At 57.0% G+C, this 16,046-nt stretch overlaps 1 pseudogene; it reads left to right on the top strand.

Annotated features, from left to right (window-relative positions):
* Positions 1–1,171: 1,171 nt before the first annotated feature.
* Positions 1,172–6,423, top strand: LOC129016038 (putative serine protease 29; annotated as a pseudogene).
* Positions 6,424–16,046: the final 9,623 nt, after the last annotated feature.

The raw sequence follows: 16,046 nt of genomic DNA, 5'->3' as shown, positions 1-16,046 counted from the left end.
GGGGTCACCTGAGGACAGCGCCTCCCTGAACTGTGGGGTCTCCGTGGAGCTGGCTGCCCTGGAATTTGGGGGACCCCAGCTCTGCCCCTGAGCAGCTGCTCCCTCACCCTTCCTCTCCAGGAAGAGGAGCCGCTGTGGGCGTGGGTCCCCATGGCTGCCCCTAAGACCCCGAACGGGACACAGTGGCCCTGTCACAGCCACAGCCACAGCCTGGGCACCACGAGGCCCTGTGGTCCCAAAGCCCCTGCCTGGTGAGCTGTGGCCACTCCCACTTATCTGGGAACAACACTCTCCGTCCCCCACTTTTGGGGGAGATGGGAGCACCCCACTGCGTGGGCTTCCTGGAGCCGCAGGGAGGCCCTTCCTCCACCCTGCTGAGCCCCTCCTGCTCCCTGGGCCCCTCGGAAGCGAGGGATCCACTCCCTCCCGGAATCCACTGACCACCCCCCGCCCAGGGTCTCCTCCACAATAGGGGCCTGAGGACAGCTTCCTCGGGGGTCTCTCTGCATCCCCTCTTGGCCCCACCAGGATTCTGGATTCTTCCCACAGCCCAGGCTTCCTGCGTGGGGCCACAGGGCCCTTGACCCCTGGTGGACCTGGATGTCCCCAGACTGCGCATCAGATCAGGTTTCTGTTATCAGGGGCATGCGGGGAAACGGCTGAGAAAGTACAGGGAAGAAATGCCGGGGAAAACACTGTGGCGCCCGCTCTCCAGCTCTGGGTGGTTGGCTGCCTCGTCAGCTCCCCCGCCAGCCTCCAGGCTGGGGCAGGACTGCCTCGCCTGAGATGGATGGGGCAGGGGGTGCCGAGAGTGGCTGCCTCTGCCCCTGGGCCTCAGCGGGAGGGTCCCCCTCGGTGCCTGACATTCTCAGGCCCCGCCGCCCTGCGGTGGCTGTGAGTATCAGATGGGATCGTCTGTCCATCCACCTGACAGGCGAGGGGCCGGGGCACCACTGACCTCCTCACCTCCGGCAGAGGAACTTCTGGCTTTTAGTGCCAACTGCCCCACCCCAACTACATGCGCCTCCAACTTGGGAAACCCGAGGTGTGCGGCGGGGGTGGGGGGCACACAGAGATGGGGAAGGGGCTTAAGGCTTAAGACTGGAGAAGTTAGGAAGAGTTTGGGGGCAGGTGGGGGCCCAGGCTGGAGAGGGAGGGAGGAGTAGGGACCATGCGGCCTCAGGGAGCACGAGGGTCAGGCTCCCTACACTCTGGGCAGGATGTGAGCCCCCGAGCCCCCTTTCATTAGCTCCAGCTGGGGTCCCAGCACCCGCTGGTGGAGGGACGGGCCTGGAGCTCCAGGCCTTTCTCAGGGTGCCTGTGACCTCTTGGTGGAGGGGCCCCAGAGGATGAGCAGCTCTCACCGAGGCTGGGGACAGACGGCCCAGGCTGCAGGACGTGGGCATGCTGAATCCTCTGGCATGGGACAGCCGAGTCCCAGTCTCCTCCTGGGTCCTCCCTCCCTCCTCCCTACACCTCTCCTCTCCGTCCCTTCCCTCACTGCCTTTCCGGCGGCCTCTGAGGTTGCCGGTCCTGGCTCTGTCCCCGAAGCCCCCTGCTCCCTGAGAGAATCACAGCTTTGGCGCCACCACACCTCCGAAGCTCTTGCCCGAGACCCAGGGTGCAGCCATGGCACGTCCAGGACGGCATTTCTGCCCCTAGGCCCCTCTGGTCAGCACTGCACGGGTGTCTCTCCCGTCTCTGGGGCATAGTGCTCCTGTGGTCCCGGCTACTTGGGAGAGCTGGGTGGGAGGATCTCTTGAGCCAAGTGGAGGCTGCAGTGAGCTGTGATCATGCCACTACGCTCCAGCCTGGGCGACAGAGCCAGACCCTGACTCAATTGTGTCCCGAAGGCCGCTCTGAGGACGGAGGACCTCACCCCAACCACATCCACCATGGAGGTGTCTCCACATGCAGACCCCAGGCTGAGCCGGCCAGAGGACACCTGACCAGAGTGGGCTTGGCCGGTTGTGGTGGGCACCATCATGGTGGGTACCTCGCTCAGACAATCTGCTGGGCCTGTGGCCCCTGTCCTGGGAGGAGCCGCACCTCTGCACGGGGCCACCCGTCACCTTCATGGGGTGCTGCGGCGCATGAACTGCTGGAAACTGTCCTGGGGACCCCATGGTGGAAGGCAGAGGCTTGCCGCTGCCTCGGGCTCCTTCCTGAGCTCCAGATCTGAGTTTTTTCCAAGGGCCCTGCCTTCCAAACCAGCCCTGTGATGCTGTGACGTCCTCGTGGAGGAACAGGCAGGCTGGAGGGTCCCAACCCCGCCGTGGCTGCTCTCTGCCCTCACCCTCTCCTCTTACCCCTGTCCTGCCAGCCCAGGCTGCAGAGTGGGTGGAGACTTGGAGGGTGGGTGGGAGAGAGAGTGGAGGACAGGGTGAAGAGACGCCTCCTGGACCTGAGGCCACCACAGGGCCCCACCCTCCTGCTGCCTTCCTCCTGTGGCTGACGATAAAGGGGCTCCGAGGGGCCAGGGGAGAGAGCTGCTGAGTCCCGGCACGGTAAGGGCACCGTCCCCTCCCTGATGCCTGCGGGAGGCTCCCGGCCCCCACCCCTGACCCCGGATCTGAGCCCCAAGCCCACACTCCACGCCCTCCACCCCGACCCCGGGTCTGAGCCCCCAGCCCGCACCCCACGCCCTCCACCCCGACCCCGGGTCTGAGCCCCCAGCCCGCACCCCACGCCCTCCACCCCGACCCCGGGTCTGAGCCCCCAGCCCGCACCCCACGCCCTCCACCCTGACCCCGGGTCTGAGCCCCCAGCCCGCACCCCACGCCCTCCACCCCTGACCCCGGGTCTGAGCCCCCAACCCGCACCCCACGCCCTCCACCCCTGACCCCGGGTCTGAGCCCCCAGCCCGCACCCCACGCCCTCCACCCCTGACCCCGGGTCTGAGCCCCCAGCCCGCACCCCACGCCCTCCACCCCGACCCCGGGTCTGAGTCCCCAGCCCGTACCCCACGCCCTCCACCCCTGACCCCGGGTCTGAGCCCCCAGCCTGCACCCCATGCCCTCCACCCCTGACCCCGGGTCTGAGTCCCCAGCCCGTACCCCACGCCCTCCACCCCTGACCCCGGGTCTGAGCCCCCAGCCTGCACCCCACGCCCTCCACCCCTGACCCTGGATCTGAGCCCCAAGCCCACACTCCACGCCCTCTCCCTGCAGATGCTGCTGCTGCTATTCCTGGCCGTCTCCTCCCTGGGGAGCTGCAGCTCGGGGAGCCCAGGTGAGTCCCGACCCCACACAACCCTCCCTTCCCAGGGACTCTGCCAACCCCGTCCCCAGGATCCAGGGGACACGTGCACGGCCCGGCTTCTGCCTGAGGGCAGGCGGGGGGTGAGGCTCGGGTGGCAGAGGCCGGGCTCCCTGACCTCCTCCTGGTGCTCCCAGTGCCCGTCCCTGAGAATGACCTGGTAGGCATCATGGGGGGCCACAACGCCCCCCAGGGGAAGTGGCCGTGGCAGGTGAGCCTGAGGATCTACAACTACCACTGGGCCTCCTGGGTGCACATCTGCGGGGGCTCCCTCATCCACCCCCAGTGGGTGCTGACCGCCGCCCACTGCATTTTCCGGTGAGTCCCGGGCCGGCGACCCCACCGAGGGGAGGGTGGGAGTGGGGCCGCCCCAGACCAGAACCCCTGAACAGCCCAGCTCCGTTCTCCCCCAGGAAGGACACCGACCCGTCCCCCTACCGGATCCACGCCGGGGACGTGTATCTCTACGGGGGCCGGGGGCTGCTGAACGTCAGCCGGATCATCGTCCACCCCAACTACTCTGTCTTCTTCCTTGGGGGCAGACATCGCCCTGCTGAAGCTGGCCACCAGTGTGAGAACAACAAACACTCTCGCGGCAGTCACCCTGCCATCCCAGTCCCCGGAGTTCACTGAGAGGGACAACTGCTGGACCACAGGCTGGGGCATGGTCGGCTTGTCTGGTGAGAGCCAGAGGGACGCGGGGCGGGTGTGCGGGGGGGTCCTGGGAAGGCTCATGAAAGACAAGCCCTTGGTTTGCACATTCTGGGGTTTCTCTTGCTAGGGTTGGGGTGTAGGGTTCAGGTGAGCTGCCCTGGGGATACAAGCTCATAAAACAGAGGGAGGAAAGAAAATGAACCTTTGGGGTGTGTGGGAGGAGGCACCGACTGCGCTGTGCGTGTGTGTTTGGAACACGCATCTTACTCATAGACTTGTTGCAAGACGTTTTCTTCATTTTGTGGAAAAGCAAATGGGTTCAAAGAGGGCACGAATTTAATCTGTCCATCCCTCCACTGAAGGCTGCAGAGACCTGAAGCTTTCTTCCTTTCCTGCTTCCGGCCCCTGTTCTTTGAAAGTAAATACCTGGTGCTGTTCTGGAGCATGTAGGCCCCACCTCCCTTTTCTAGAGTGTGTGCATAGGTCCTGCCTCTCTTTTCTAGAGAGAGAGAGAGTGTGTGTGTGTGTGTGGTCCCATCTCCCTTTTCTAGAGTGTGTGTGTACATCCCGCCTCTGTTTTCTAGAGTGTGGGCATAGGTCCCGCCTCCCTTTTCTAGAGTGTGTGCATAGGTCCCGCCTCCCTTTTCTAGAGTGTGTCCGTAGGTCCTGCCTCCCGTTCCTTGTGTGTGTGTGTGTGTGTGCGTGTGTGTGTGTGTGTGTAGGGTCCCACCTCCCTTTTCTACAGTGTGTGTGGGGTCCCGCCTCCCTTTTCTAGAGTGTGTGCATAGGTCTTGCCTCCCTTTTCTAGAGAGAGAGAGAGAGTGTGTGTGGCTGTGTTTGTGTGTGTGTGGGGGACCCGTCTCCCTTTTCTAGAGTGTGTGTGTATGTCCTGCCTCCCTTTTCTAGAGTGTGTGGGGTCCCATCTCCCTTTTCTAGAGTGTGTGGGGGTCCCATCTCCTTTTTCTAGAGTGTGTGCGTAGGTCCTGCCTCCCTTTTCTAGAGTGTGTGTGCATAGGTCCTGCCTCCCTTTTCTAGAGAGTGTGTGTGTGTGTGTGTGTAGGGTCCTGTCTCCCTTTTCTAGAGTGTGCGGGGTCCCATCTCCCTTTTCTAGAGTGTGTGCGTAGGTCCTGCCTCCCTTTTCTAGAGTGTGTGTGTGTGTGTGTGTGTGTGTGTGTAGGGTCCCGTCTCCCTTTTCTAGAGTGTGTGCGTAGGTTCCCACCTCCCTTTTCTAGAGTGTGTGCATAGGTCCCGCCTCTCTTTGCTCCCAATTTAAAAGGTATTGGTGGATGGGGGGGTAGGATGGGGGGAGTGGGCACAGTGACTCACACCTGTAATCGCAGCACTTTGGGAGGCCGAGGTAGGAGGATCACTTGAGCCTAGGAGTTCAAGATGAGCCTGGACAACACAGGCAGACCCCATCTCTACAAAAAATTAAAATATATATATATATTGGTCAGGCACAGTGGCTCACGCCTGTAATCCCAGCACTTTGGGAGGCCAAGGCGGGTGGACCATTTGAGATCAGGAGTTCGAGACCAGCCTGGACAACATGGTGAAACCCTGACTCTACTAAAAACACAAAAATTAGCTGGGCCTGGTGGTGGGTGCTTGTAATCCCAGCTACTCAGGAGGCTGAGGCAGGAGAACCGCTTGAGCCCGGGAGGCAAAGGTTGCAGTGAGCAGAGATTGTGCCATTGCACTCCAGTCTGGGTGACAGAGCGAGACTCCATCTTAAAAAAAAAAAAATTAGCTAGGCATGGTGGTGTGTGACTGTGGTCCCAGCTACTTGGGAGGCTGAGGCTGGAGGATCGCTTGAGCGTCACTGGAGCCTGGGAGTCAGAGGCTGCAGGGAGCTATGATTATGCCACTGTACTCTACCCCGGCATTTCCATTCTGGGTTCCTGCAGCTTTAGAGGTGGAGCCCCTTTGACTCCACCTTAGGCTGTGTAGGCTGAGCATCCCAGGTCCTGAGCTGAGGCTGGGGGCAGGGAGGGGTCCTGCCTTGGTGCTGGTTGGGGGCCCCTCCTGAGCCGCTCCCGCCACCCGTGGCTTGTCTCTGCAGATCTGCTACCGCCTCCTTACCACCTGCAGCAGGTGAAGGTCCCCACACTGAGCAATGCAGACTGTGAGCAGCAGATCCACGATGCTTTTCCTGGTGCTGGAGACAGAAAGTTCATCCAGGATGACATGATCTGTGCCGGCCGCACGGGCCGCCGCACCTGGAAGGTGAGACCTGGCGCCTCTCTCCTGCCATCTCTTTTCCTGTCTTTTCCCGTCTGCGGCCCCTGTCCAGTCTGGACCTGGATGTGCAGGGTCCTGGGTCTCTGGTCAAGCTGGGCCTTCTCTGCTCCACAGGGCGACTCAGGCGGCCCCCTGGTCTGCAAGAAGAAGGGTACCTGGCTCCAGGCGGGAGTAGTGAGCTGGGGATTTTACAGTGATCGGCCCAGCATTGGCGTCTACAGGCGAGTCCAGACCTACGTGCCCTGGATCCTGCAGCAAATGCACCTCTGAGCCCCAGGCCCCTCCCAGCTCCCCAAGAATCCAGTTCCTTCCTTGTCCTGGCCCCTCCGCTCCCTGCTCCTTCCAGCACCCACCTACTCTGCTCCTCCATCCCACATGGTCCTTACTCCCCTCCACCTTTTCAGACCCATCACCTTCCTCCCTCATACTGGGAGGAGGAGGCATGGGAGGTGGTTTGAATGGGAGTGAGGTTAGGGATGGAAGTCCTGGAGCCAGTTTGCAGTGTTGTCTCATTAAACTGTTAGCAAAGCAAACCAGAAAGTGGCCAGTGTGTTCCTGAGTGTGGGTGCGGCTGGCGGGCAGTGACTGCGGGCTTCCTGATGTGGGTCCATCTGCTCTGGACGGTCGGGCTGTAGACATGGCTGCTCCAGACCAGACATTCTTTGGTGGTGGAGGGAAATGATGAATGGGGTGGCAAGAGCAGGGGAAATATTTTGTGATGACTCTACTCTTGGGGGCCCAGCTCCCAGCCCAGCCCTCCACTAAAAGTACAGGTCAGCCTCATTACCAACTTTCATCCATCTACCATCCGTCTACCCATCTACCCACCGAATCCAGCCGCTCATCCAACCATCAATTCATCCATCCATCCATCCACCCACCCATTCACTAATCAATCCATCCATCCATCCATCCATCCATCTATCCGCTCATCCATCCACCTATCTGTTGATCTATCCATCCATCCACCCACCCACGAATCTATCCACTTGTCCGTCTGTCGATCTGTCCGTCCACCCACCCACCCACCCATCTAACCTGCCCAGCTCTGCCCAGCCCTGCCCAGCCCTGCCCAGTGCCCAGGGCATCTCCAGGGTGTGGCACGGGAGGCTTCTGGGGAAACCCAAGCACGGTTCACATCCCTAGCTGCCGGGCCACTGTTTGCCCCGGGACATTGGAGCATTTAGCATTGAGACTTCTCATATGGCCACCCTGCGCCCGCCTCACAGAAGGTCTGGGACTAGGGCTGGGTCAGGGAGGCTGCTGGGCTGTGACGGGGCACCAGGCATCCTCAACCTGAGATGGGGAAGTCTTCGTTCTCCTTTCTCTTGCACCCCCCACCCCCAAGGTGAGGGTCAGGTGAGGCTGAGAAGGCTGCTGAGCACCCAGAAGGGCAGCTACACTCTCCTGCTGGAGAAAGGGGCTTCACGGAGAAGCTGGCCCGGGAGGGTGTCTGAGTCTGGTCCCTTCTGGCTTCACACCATGAGTGAAGCAGCAGGGATCTCGTCTCTCCTGGCAGGTCCCTCCCACCCCACCCGGAGAGAACCACACAGGGCAAGGGCTAGATGCCTGGGCTCCCCAGTAGACAGGAGGGGCCTCTGTATTCAGACGGTGGGGTGTGGGGGGAGGTCAGGGACAGATCAGAACTGTGGTGAGGGCCCCGTGCCTAAGGCAGGATGCAGCCTGGACAACGGCACAGAGCCCGCTATGCACAGGTCCCTTTTGCAACATTGCAGTTGGAGCAAGACCCACGCGGGTGCTGGGGCAGGCGCTGTGGCAGCTGACAGTGTGCCAACCATCCAGAGGCCCAAAGACCTGGGCCAGGGCCAGGGGTGGGTCTGCAGGCCCTTCACCCACGTCACCTGCTATCCGATGGCCGTCCCCAGGCCCTTCACCCATGCCACCTGCTATCTGATTGCTGTCCCCAGCACCCTCACCCACGTCATCTGCTACACGATGGCCGTCCCCAGGCCTTCACCCACATCACCTGCTACACGATGGCCGTCCCCAGCACCCTCACCTACGTCACCTGCTACACGATGGCTGTTCCCGCGCCCTGCCACAGGGACAAAGGGGCCACCCTGATGAGGGACGGGAATCTCACTGACGTTGCCGCCCCTGGTCATAGAGGATGCAGGCCCACAGAGGCATCCTGTGCCCGTCCCTGGGTCATTTCAACGCTGTGACCCACCCTTTCCTGGGTCTGACAGCCTCTGGACAGCCCCTGGGCAGAGCTGTGCCCCACAGGGACAGGCTGAGGGGGTCTGCCACTGTATTCTTCCAACTGCTCTGCCGTGAAGGCCCAGGATCCGTCTGCTCCCCATGTCTACCACGTGTGCCCTGAGCCTCATCTCGTGAAGCTCTGGGCCACACTACCATGCCCAGCTAATATTTAAATTTTTGGTAGAGACCAGGTCTCACTATGTTGCCCAGGCTGGTCTCATACTTCTCGGCTCAAGCAATCCTCCCCCACTCGGCCTTCCAAAGTGTTGGGATTACAGGCATGAGCCACTGCACACAGCCAACTATTTCAATTTTTTAATTTTTTAATTGTTGTGGGTACCTAGTTGTGTATATATCTATCTTGCACGGTTTTATGTGAGAATTATACTAAATCTTCAAGGAACAAATAACCCCCATTTCAAACAAACTCTTCCAGAGACTAGAAAAAAGAGACTAATGTCCTGACTGATTAGATTCGATGAGTGTCGCCTGCAGAACAAGGCTGGACTAAAAGAACGCAGGAAAACTTCAGGCCGAATTAACTTACGAACGTTGACTCAAACATCCAAAATCATTAACAAACTGACTCTGAAAATGTGCTCAGAATTACAATAAAACCTAATCAGGTCTAAACCAGGTGGGTTTAACGCTTGGGAAATCTAACTGTCTAATTTGCCAGTTAACGGAGCAGAGATAAACAACCATGTGATAATCTAATCGATAAGTATTTGATTCTCTGGGTTGATAAACTCAACCACAAACTGCAATAAAACTCTTAGTAAATTTGGGGGGATCTCACCCAAGCCCACGGCAAACGTCCTACTTAACAGTGGACCGCGGGAAGCCCCTTCTGTGAGTGAGGGATGGGTAGGGACGGCCACCCCTCCCCCTGCCCAGCTCAGTGCAGGCAGCCCCGGGCAGCACACACACGAAGAGAAACAGGCCGGGCGCAGTGCCTCACGCCTGTCATCCCAGCTACTCAGGAGGCCAAGGCAGGCAGATCACCTGAGGTCAGGGGTTCGAGACCAGCCTGGCCAACATGGTAAAACCCCACCTCTACTAAAAATATGAAAATTAGCCGGGCGTGGTGGCACGTGCCTGTAAACCCAGCTACTTGGGAGCCTGAGACAGGAGAATCACTTGAACCCGGTGGAGCGGAGGTTACAGTGAGCCAAGATTGTGCCACTGTATTCCAGCCTGGGCGAGAAGAGTGAGACTCTGTCTCAAACAAAAACAAAAAAATCAAAATGAAACAAAAAAGAAAGAGAAAGGAATAAAAAGTGTCAGGATTGGAAAGAAAGGGATGGGGTTGCAAAGAAAGGGATGGGGTTGCAGTGTCTGCTGACAATACAGTGGTCATCATAGACCATCCAAGGTCACCTGCAGACAGTGTCAGGTCACAAGCACAGCAAGACAGCTGATCCACACCAACGCAAGACCAACAGCTGCTGATACACGGGGCTTCCAGGCCAGGCGCTGTGGTCACACCTGTCATCCCAGCACTTTGGGAGGCCGAGGCAGGAGGATGGATGGAGCCAAAGCATTTAAGACCACTCTGGGCAACATAGTGAGTCTATCTCTATAAAAACATTTGGTTTAAGCCATGCAGAGCCTGGGTAACATAGCAAGACCCATCTCTACAAAAAATACAAAAATTAGCCAGGTGTGGTGGCATGCACCTGTAGTCCCAGTTACTCAGGAGGCTGAGGCAGGAGGATCATTTGAGCCCAGGAATTTCAGGCTGTAGTGAGCCAAGATCTTGCCACTGCACTCCAGCCTGGGCAACAGAGGAAGGCCCTGTGTCAAAAAAAAAAAAAAAAAAAAAAAACAAACACATTTTTATCAACAATTGTATTGGCTCCAGTGTTTGTTGAAGAAAATTGCTTTTGTTCATTTAAAGCTCTAAGCAATACTTGTCATCAGAAATGAAATTTACCCACTAACTTCTGAAGATTCACTGTTAAGTAGGACGTTTGCCGTGGGCTTGGGTGAGATCCGCCAAATTTACTAAGAGTTTTATTGCAGTTGGTGGTTGAATTTATCAACCCAGAGAATCAAATGCTTATCGATTAGATTATCACATGGTTGTTTATCTCTGCTCCGTTAACTGGCAAATTAGACAGATTTCCCAAGCGTTAAACCCACCTGGTTTAGACCTGATTAGGTTTTATTGTAATTCTGAGCACATTTTCAGAGTCAGTTTGTTAAAGATTTTGGATGTTTGAGTCAATGTTCGAAAGTTAATTCGGCCTGAAGTTTTCCTGAGGTTCCTCCCACACGTGAGCTCCCTGGCAGGAATATCATCTAGACACAAATCGTCTTGCTGGCTGGGAAGATGCTGAAACTCTCGGTTTAGTTTTCTCTCCACACCACTGTGCAGGTGAAAGAAACACAGAGATTTTCTCGGATTTAAGTTGAAAGCACAATATGAAGTCTCATGATTTCAGAGGAGAAAGGGCCACCGTATCTAAGACGATGTGAGGAAAAAAATAACAAGGAAGAGAGCCCCGCCCACCAGAAGCGGCAATGAATCTGTCATTGGCCCAGGGATGGAAAACCACGCCCATGCTGGTCCCCACATTCCACCTGCTCCCAACCCCAGAGCCGGCTCCGCGCTGGGCTCCACTGTGGCTCCCGGGGGCTCGATTCCAGCCCATCCCAATTTCCAGTGATGTTTATTATTTATTATTATTATTATTATTTTGAGACAGAGTCTCACTCTGTCACCCAGGCTGGAGTGCAGTGGCACGATCTCGGCTCACTGCAACCTCTGCCTCCTGGGTTCAAGGGATTCTCCTGCCTCAGCCTCCTGAGTAGCTGGGATTACAGGCGCCCACCACCACGCCCGGCTATTTTTTATATTTTTAGCAGAGATGGGGTTTCACCGTGTTGGCCAGGCTGGTCTCAAATTCCTGACCTCAGGTGATCTGCCTGCCCTTGGCCTCCCAAAGTGCTGGGATTATAGGTGTGAGCCACTGGGCCTGGCCTCCAATGATGTTTAAAAGATCATATCTGGCTGGGCGCAGTGGCTCACGCCTGTAATCCCAGCACTTTGGGAGGCCGAGGTGGGCGGATCATGAGGTCAGGGGATCGACACCATCCTGGCTAACATGGTGAAACCGCGTCTCTACTAAAAATACAAAAAAAACAAACAAAACAAAAAACAAAAAAAAAAACAATGCCAGGTGCGGTGGCTCACGCCTGTAATCCCAGCACTTTGGGAGGCTGAGGCAGGCGGTTCACGAGGTCAGGAGATCGAGACCATCCTGGTTAACATGGTGAAACCCCGTCTCTTCTAAAAATACAAAAAAAAAAAAAAAAAAAATGCCAGGTGCAGTGGGCTCACGCCTGTAATCCCAGCACTTTGGGAGGCTGAGGCAGGCGGATCACAAGGTCAGGAGATCGAGACCATCCTGGCTAACGTGGTGAAACCCCGTCTCTTCTAAAAATACGAAAAATTAGCCGGGAGTGGTGGCAGGTGCCTGTAGTCCCAGCTACTTGGGAGGCTGAGGCAGGAGAACCCGGGAGGCGGAGCTTGCAGTGAGTGTAGATCGTGCCACTGCACTCCAACCTGGGTGTAGGAGCGAGACTCCATCTCAAAAAAAAAAAAAAAAAAAAAGCAAGAAAAAGGAAAAAAAAAAAGATCAAATCCCAGGCCCAGGGCGGTGGCTCACGCCTGTAATCCCAGCAATTTGGGAGGCCAAGGCAGGCAGATCACCTGAGGTCAGGAATTTGAGACCAGCCTGGCCAACACGGTGAAACCCCGTCTCTACTAAAAATGCAAAAAATCAGCCAAGCGTGGTGGTGGGCACCTGTAATCTTAGATACTCAGGAGGCTGAGGCAGCAGAATCACTTGAACCTGGGAGGCGGAGTTTGCAGTGAGCCAAGATCACGCCATTGCACTCCAGCCTGGGCGACAGAGTGAGACTCCGTCTCAAAAAAACAAAAACAACAACAACAAAAAAAGAAAAAAATATCAAATTCCTTCTCTTAAATTCTCTTCTGCTTAAACAGTGAGCCTGGCTCCATGCAGCTGCAGCATAGGCAGCTCCCAGAGGGAACAGAGGATGCCTGAGCCCATGAGTGGCCTGAGAGATGCAAATGGAATCTTGTTCCTTATTCAGGTCCCCTAACTTTTTTTTGAGACAGGGTCTTGCTCTGTCACTCAGGCTGGAGTGCAGTGGTGTGATCATAGCTCCCTGCTCAACCTCCTGGGGTCAAGTGATCCTCCTGCCACAGCCTCCCCAGTAGCTGGGACTACGGGCACGTGCCACCACACCTGGCCATTTTTGTTGATTTTTTGTAGGGATGGAGTCTCACTTTGTTGCCCAAGCTGGTCTTGAACTCCTGGGCTCAAGCAATCCTCCTGCCTCAGCCTCCCAAAGTGCTGGGATTACAGTTGTGAGCCACTGCTCCCGGGTCCCAACAGTGTTACTGACGTTTTTCCACTCCGTCTCTTTTTTTTTTCCTTTTTTTTTTTGAGATGGAGTCTTGCTCTGTTGCCCAGGCTGGAGTGCAATGGACGATTTCAGCTCTCTGCAACCTCCACCTCCCACGTTCAAGTGATTCTCCTGCCTCAGCCTCCCAAGTAGCTGGGACAACAGGCGTGCACCACCATGCTCAGGTAATTTTTGTATTTTTAGTAGAGACGGGGTTTCACCATGTTAGCCAGGCTGGTCTCAAACTCCTGACCTCAAGTTATCTGCCTGCCTCAGCCTCCCAAAGCGTTGAGATGACAGGCATGAGCCACGGTGCACAGCCTTCGCCCCATCTCTTGTCACCTGTATCAGTGTCCTGAGGCTGCTGCACAAAGTGCTGCAAACTGAGGAGCAGAATTTTATTCTCTCTCAATCCTGGAGTGTCAGCAGGGCCGCTTGCTCCAGAGGCTTGGAGGGAGGGGCCGCTCCGTGCCTGTCTCCTCGTGTCCCTTGTTGCTGGCTGTCCTTGGCTTGCGGCCACATCACTCCCATCCCTGCCTGTCTTCCCCCGCCTTCCTCCACCACTGTAGGACTCAACCCCCCTCTCCTTTCTCTTATAAGGATGCCTGTCATTCGATTTAGGGCCCACTCTAATTCCAGGATGATCTCATCTTGACATCCTTAATTATGTCTGCAAAAGCCTCATTTCCCGATAAAGTCACGTTCACAGGTCCTGAGGCTCAGGCTTGAACGTATCTTTTCGGCAAATGCAGTTCAACTCACCATGGCACCCGGCTCCTGACCCCAGAGGTATTTTCCTCCTTCACCTGCACGTCCTGTAGGAGCCTCCCTGTGCAGACACAGCACTGGGCAACTTCTAGAACCTTCTCCACACAACAATGCCCAATTTTGGTCGACCTCACACCTGATTCCAAGTATAAAGCACCGAATAAAAGATAAAAGGAAAGTGTCACCTGCATCCTCCACGTGACAATCCGATGTTCCTGCCTCTGCACAGGGCGAGCTTGGCTCACCCAACCTGGACTCGGCTGGGGCCGGAGGGCTCCTTGGCCTCTCCCGGGCAAGCTTGGTTCACCCAATCTGGACTCAGCTGGGGCCCGAGGGCTCCTCGGCCTCTCCCCCTGGCCCCCTGCAGCCCAGGACCCCTGACTGTAGGCTCCAGGCCTCCCTGGAGGCCCTGGCCACGCTCGCCCCGCGACCCTCGGACTGGCTGTGCTTCGTGGATCTTGGCTGGTTCGACGCTGGTGCCGTCCCCGACTTACCTGGGCCTCCTGGACCCTGCCTCCTGGCAGCTGGGTGGGGGTCCAGGAGGGTCCTGCACCCGTGACGCAGCTGCCACATTATCCTGGTGTCCTGGGAGGGAGAGGAATCACCAAGAAAGCCCCCAGGCTAAGCAACCGTCCTCTCTTCTCCTCGGCCCTCTGGCTCTAAACAAGGAACCCAGGTGATCCAGACCCGAGCTTCCCTCCCATCAGCCTCTCCTGGCGTCACCTGGCCGGCCTCCCAGGCCTCCCGTCCTCCAGCTGCTCTCCTGTCTCCTTCTTGCATCTTCAGACGGCGCTGCCGGCTCCACGGGCCTGGGCAGCAGCTTGAAGTGGGCATGGGCCAAGCCCTCTGGGAGTGAGGGGTGCGGCGGCTCCCAAGGCACAGAGCCAGAGGTCCTGGCCCATGATGGGTGAACGCGGCCAGGAGGGAGGGGCGGGGCAGCTGGGAGTCCATCTCGGGCAGCCCGGGGCTTCTCTCCTCCCCATGCGGGGAGGTCCAGGGCTGGGCACGCACGTGGAAGTCTGGCTGCAGAGGATTTCACAGCTGCAGGCCCAGCCTCGGGGACCCACTCCCTCAGCCTCCGGGAATCCTGAGGCATCTCCAGGAAGCTGCTGGTAACATGGAGAGGGCAGGATTCGCTCCAGCTGGAGGACATGCGGGCACACACACTCATACACGCACACACATGCACACATGCTTACATGCACACATTCATACACGCATGCACACACACATGCAGACACACACTCATACACGCATGCACATACATATGCACACACACTCATACACGCACACACATGCACACATACACGTATGCACACATGCTTACATGCACACATTCATACACACATGCACACACACGCAGACAAACTCATACATGCACGCACATACACACATATGCACACACTCACACATGCACACATATACGTATGCATACATGCTTACATGCACACATCATACATACATGCACACACACACATGCACACACACACACATCCACTCACACACGCACATACACACTCATACATTCACACATACAAACACATGCACACATACATGAACACACACATACACACATACACTCATACACACGCACACACGTACATGCATGCACACACACTCACACACTCATACCCACACATGCACACACTCATACCCACACATATGCACACACTCACACGCACACACTCATAAACGCACACACACACTCATGCATGCACCCACACTTACACACATGCTCACACACTCATACACACATGCAGACACGCACACAAATGCACACGCAGGCACAAACACCAGCATGCACACACTCATACACACATGCACACACACATATACTCACACATGTAAGACACTCATGCACACACTCATACTCACACACATGCACACGCACTCATACACGCATGCACACACTCCCTCATACATGCAGGCACACACACATCATGCACACAAACATACATCCACACACATGCATGCACACACATGCTCACACTCACACACATGCACACACACGTACACACATACACTCACATGCTTACGCACATGCACACACTCATACACATGCACACACATACATGCACACACAGGCATGTGCACACCCCATGCCCACACACATGTGCACATGCACACAGGCATCCCCCCACCCGTTCACAGTGCTCCCTTGTGTTTCCACACCCCCACAATCACCCCGGTTACAATCTCATGGCAAAGCAAGACTCCTGGAGGACAGGCTGTAGGGTTGGGCCTTGGCCTCTGCCGCCCCTGTCAGCCCCAGAAGGTGTCTGCCACCTGGGCTGAAACAGGCATTTGCTGCCGGAGCCCTGAGGCACAGCAGTGGGCAGCTGGGGCCTGGGGGGCTGGGCCCTGGCCTGAGAATGCAGCTCCTAACCCTCTGAGACTCCCAGCAGGTGACCGCCCCTCTCCCAGAGCAGGGTGTGCCCCTCCTGCAACCTGAGGTTTGTATC

The sequence above is a fragment of the Pongo pygmaeus genome, chromosome 18 (assembly GCF_028885625.2).
Source record: "Pongo pygmaeus isolate AG05252 chromosome 18, NHGRI_mPonPyg2-v2.0_pri, whole genome shotgun sequence".
NCBI lineage: Eukaryota > Metazoa > Chordata > Mammalia > Primates > Hominidae > Pongo > Pongo pygmaeus.
Note: the sequence above shows the minus strand (reverse complement) of the source record. Positions and strands in the feature narration are given on the sequence as shown.